The sequence below is a fragment of the Ictidomys tridecemlineatus genome, chromosome 9, assembly GCF_052094955.1.
Source record: "Ictidomys tridecemlineatus isolate mIctTri1 chromosome 9, mIctTri1.hap1, whole genome shotgun sequence".
NCBI lineage: Eukaryota > Metazoa > Chordata > Mammalia > Rodentia > Sciuridae > Ictidomys > Ictidomys tridecemlineatus.
In genome coordinates, this window is record NC_135485.1 from 36863806 (window position 1) to 36869198 (window position 5393).

At 40.7% G+C, this 5393-nt stretch overlaps 1 protein-coding gene across 1 annotated transcript in view; it reads right to left on the reverse strand.

Moving 5' to 3' along the window:
• Positions 1 to 2042, reverse strand: part of Cnga1 (cyclic nucleotide gated channel subunit alpha 1) — a 74117-nt gene extending 72075 nt beyond the window's left edge. The window contains exon 1 of the mRNA XM_078021262.1: positions 1753 to 2042. The gene's annotated coding sequence lies outside the window, so the exon portion shown is untranslated. The remainder of the gene's footprint in view (positions 1 to 1752) is intronic.
• Positions 2043 to 5393: the final 3351 nt, after the last annotated feature.

Below are 5393 nucleotides of genomic sequence, written 5' to 3' on the forward strand. Positions count from 1 at the left end.
GCCTGCACTCATGTTTATTTTACCTTTTCACTTTCCTCAATATTCAGATTTGTTTTTATAAGGCTGTTTTACAAAACTATCTCCCGTGGGACAATAGCTTTGGCACCTCAACAAAAGAAACTTGTCTTATCCTTCAGTGATTTTATTGAATCAGACAGGAGTTGAAAGTCGTCAATATAATGAAATCTCCCCTCAGTTCAATAACAGTTTCTTTTTTAAAAAAAGAAAATACAACCATCTACAGGGGTTGATTCCAGAACCCCCTTGCAGATACCAAAACCTGCAGACGATCCAGTCCTTTATTTATAATGGTGTAGTATTTGCATATAACCTGAGCACCTCTGGATGACTTGTACCTAACACAATATACATGCCATGTAAATAGTTTTCCCTGGTTTGGCTTGAACGCATGTTTGAGAACAACTTCCTCCTTTGTTTCCAGTTCAGAGAAATGAATTGTCTAGTGCAAGAATTATTTATCTCATCACTATTTCATAAACATGGAAACCTGCTGTGCAGGTCCTTGAATCAGTAATTAGAATGAGGTCCAACACCCACACCTCCAGCACCCCGATGGCTGAGTCAATGGAGTAAGACCTATGTGAGAAGGGCTTGGTGGGGGCTGCTGTGTATAAGAATAAAGCATCCACAGCCGAGTCAGAACTAAGGACAGGCTTCCTCAGCAAGCTAGGTTGGTACCAAACACATGAACGTCCTGACTATAGCTTAAAGGAAGCCGTTAAGAGGTATGCTTGGGTCACAAAGATTCTTAAATTTTCTTTTTAACCAAAGAGCAATATTTTTTTTTCTGCCAATTGAAAACTTTGGTTGGGGGTGGGGGAAAACAGCTGAGAGAACTGACTCCCTGAGCCTTTTCTCGCTTCAGTTCACAACTCATGAAGAAGTTTTCTTCTTGAGAACCGAGTCTCTCTATAAATGCTATTCATGAAGGAGAGAACTTTGACGTAGCACGGATCTTCCAAGGCAGTTGAGGGAAAGGAGCGTTCCCAGATCTCTGGGGGCCAAGCTCTTCTCAGGAGCCTCCACTTTACCATCTACTCCAGGACCCTCAGTTTCCAACTGCCTCAGGTGAGTGTCTAGCATCAGGAGACAAAGTCTCACACCAGCTTTCCCCATGGGATGCCGCAGTCTGGCTGGGCACAAATCACGAGCGGCTCAAGCAGGAACAAACTTTATTTCTGAACTCCACCAGCACACTTCACACACGCTCCCCGGGAACTCTCCCAAACGCCACCCACGGCGCTCCTCCAGCAACCACCAACCAGAAATCCCTCCTCCGGCACTTCCCCAACCAATGGGAACTCTCCAGGAATCCCCACGAGAACTCCAAAGTAGCTGGCCAAGGCAGACAGCAGGGGTCTAATATACACAGCTTAACATAACCATTATCATCTCAATGGCTTGCTGCCATCACCTCTCAACCACTCCGTTCTGGCAAAAATGCCATGCGTCATTACGACTCGGCAATGACTCTCAGCAATGGGACATCCGCTAGTCCACAGTGAGGTCTTCTGCACAGCAGCCAGGTATAGGCCCCAGCAACCACTTGACTGGGAGAAACAGAAAGGCTAGTTTGGTAGTGGAGGTAGAGGAGCCATTTCTCTTTCCAGAATTCCCTGCCACACGCTGGTCCCATGATCCAGCCAGTAACTCCTGATTGTCAGTAAATGGCACACAGCTAAACCAAAAAGTTTGTGGACTGCTCTGAGAATGCTTTCTGGAGGTACTCACCAACCGTAGAAACCAAGTCAGGGCCCTGGTCATTTAGTCCATATGGAGAAATCCCTTAGATCATCTCTGGAATGGCTTCAGCTATGGGGTAATGATATGCAGCTGCTTCCCATGCTAATTGTGCCTATCAAACATCCAGAAAGTAAACTCAAGGACGACCCTTAGCTAAATCCAACAAAACAGGTTGTTTCCAAACACCAGGAATGGGCAAAACAGCCCTCCAGCTCAGAAGGGTCCCCTCTCTCAATTAGCTTTTGCCTTTGTTTTTCACTACTAAATTTCACTGTATTGACAAAACCTCTTCAGGCAAAGGTAATTGGGCAGCCAGGGCTAAAAATCGTTGTAGCAGATAAAATAGTTTGTGTTCCTGTTTGCATTGGGCTTCTTATGCTTGGTGGAATCAATAAAAGAGATCTCTCTTCTCTTAACCTGTGGAACTGTAAAATTGTGCTATAATAAACAAGACTTGGAGGAAAGAGACAAAAAAATTGTATGGGCAGAATGCAATGGGGCTTTATTTACCAAGGTTATCTGGCTTGAACTTAATTCCTTCTGAGTAATCTTGCATGCACAGAGAAATGGGCAAAGCTCTCTATTAGTTTGGAAAGTCGTTTTTCAGGATCCTGGAGAGTAAGCTTAAGTAATGCAGTGATTCTGTCTTTTCAGCAAGTACTGAGACGGACACTCCGAAAAGAGAGATTGCTGTATTGAGTTCACCTGGGCCAAAGGGAGGAAAAGCATCAGCAACATGCTGATGTTGTCTCACTGTGAGAACCAAACTGGTTTAGAGTGAGAAAGACTTAAGGAATTCAATGCAATTCAGGTTATGCACAATTCAATTTCACTTAGAGGGAGGCACCTGCTGATTGAAGATTAGCCTGCAGCAAAGGGGAAAAATAAAGTGTGGAGGAACTAGTCAAACAAGACCAAGCCTTCAACTATTTATTTTGTGTACAATGGCGAGTAGCTGGGTCTGGAGGTACCCACAATATGAACATGTGATCTACTTTCACAATATCCTAGCAAATCACAGTACAACAGTGTGAAGATTAACCACTTCTGTTCAACACATTTCTGTGTGTGGTGATTTTTAAAGGGGATAATTTTGCAATCATGAATGAGGTCAAACAGGTGAGATGCCAAATAGGAGCCACGTAGGAACAGATGCAATTCTGTTACCAAACAAACAGACAACAAAATGAGTCTGACTTTAGTGAAAAACAAACAAACCAGCCCTGATTTTCATTTCACTAATCAACTAGCAGACTCCACAAAATAACAAATGCCCTTTTAAAATATTTGAACTTCTGGCTCTTTCCTGAGGTTTAGTGGAATTCCGCTTGTAGTATGGTCCCCTGATCAGATGTATCAGCTTCTCAGCAACTTAACTATTTCGTACTGAGAATAGATATTGAAATCAAGTGAGAAGAAGCTGTTAAGTTCTAGCACTCAGCTTCGGGCTTTGGTAATACAGCATTATATTTGCTCTGCTGTCCGTAACTTTGATTCCATAACTGTTCTGGTAACTAACATTGCTTTTAACCCTTGTCCAACAGTGAAATCACAGGCAAGCCAGCTAGAGCATGTGAGGACATGTAGAGATAGCTGTTAAAAAGTCGTTACTCACCAAGCATTGGAGGAATGTCTCTTTCTTCTTTTGTTCCATCTTTTAATAAATCTCATAAGAAGCACAATACAAACAGAAATACAAACTATTTTATCTGCTACAATGAATTTTAGCCCTAGCTGCACAATTACCTTTGCCTGAAGAGGTTTTTTTTAAAATTTCCTTATCTGGGATCCCTCCCAGGCCAATAATATAGAAAATCTGTGGGTGGAATCAAGTGCACAATATTTGTTAAATTCTTCTCAGATGATTTTTAAAATTTTGTTCTTATTAACATGACAGTAGAATGTATTTTGACATATTATACATATATGGAGTATAACTTACCATTCTGGTTGTACATGATGTGGAATTACATTGGTCATGTATTCATATATGCATGTAGGAAAGTAATATCTGATTCCTTCTATTCTTTCTTATTCTCATTACCCCTCCCTTCCCTTCATTCCCCTGTGTCTAATCCAAAGTACTTCTACTCTTCCCCCTTATTGTGAATTAGCATCCACATATCAGTGCCTATTCAGTTCTTTCATCCATTTATTGATTGGGTTATCTGGGTTTTGTTGGTTTTTTTGTTATTGTTTTGGTTTTGGTGTTTTGTTTTGTTTTGTTTTGTTTTTTGAGTTCCTGGAGATTAATGCTTTCTCTGAGATGCAGGTGGCAAAGATTTTCTCCCATTATATAGCTTCTCTCTTTATGATCTTAATTGTTTCCTTTGCCTGTGAAGACGCCTTTTAATTTGATTCCATCTTATTTGTTGATTCTTGATTTTACTTCTTGTGCTTTAGGAGTCTTGTTGAGGAAGCCAGTTCCTAATGATGTAGATTGGGGCCTACTTTTTCTTCTATTAGGCACAGGGTCTTTGTCCAATGCCAAAGTCTTTGATCCATTTTGAGTTGAGTTTTGTGCAGGGTGAGAAATAGGGGTTTAAGTTTCATTTTTCGACATGTGGATTTCCAGTGTTCCTAGCTCCATTTGTCGAGGAGGCTATCTTTTCTCCGATGTATGTTTTTGGTACCTTTGTCTAGTATTCGATAAATGTATTTATGTGGGTTTGTCTCTGTCTTCTATTCTATACCATTGGTCTACACGTCTGTTTTGGTGCTCCCCAGATGACTTAAATATGCACCTAGGGTTGAAAACCACAGATCTAATCTAAGACTTCACCTATTATAAATTGCATCCCAACTTCAGAGCTGTTTTTTTAAAAAGTGCTGAAATACAGTATACACGTTCTGTGGTTGTGGTTGTTCTCAATTTCTTAGATTTCAGCAATCTTTGAAATGAGATACATCATTTGTTTCCACTGTCCCCCAACAGTGATCCTTACCCTTTGCACTCTTTTTCAGAAAACAAAGGTAATTTAACAATGCTATTCGTAACACACCTGAAATGTTTATTTACAATGATTAAAATAAAGTATTTTTGTATTAGTCCGCTTGGGCTGCCATGACACAATATCATAGACTGGTTCACTCAACCGAAAGTTATTTCCCACAGTTCTGGAGGCTAGATCAGAGTTCCAGCATGGAGGGGTTCTGGCAAGGGCTCTCTTCCTAGCTTGGACATGGCCAACTTCTTGCCATGTTCTACACAGTGTAGGAAAAGACAGAAGCTTCAGGATGTGTCTCTTATGTGCATGCTTCACTCTCAGAACCTCGTATAAATCTAACCTCATCTACCTCCCAAAGGCCCTGCTTCCAAATACCATCACAGTGAAAGTTAGGGCTTCAATAAATAACTTTGGAGGGATGGATTACAAACATTCAGCCCATAGCAAGCAATTTGATAATTCGAATTAAAAAACTAAATATTAGCTAAAACTCATTAAGTACTTACGATGACACTATGCTAAGTATCTCACATACAGTCTTATTTAATTCTAAAAACTCTGCAAGATATAGACTATCATCCCCATTTTATAGAGGAAATAAATACAAGCTGGCAAATAACATAGGGAACTAAGAAGTAGCAAAGCAGGACTGGAGGTCTGGTCTTTGGCATTGATAATGGC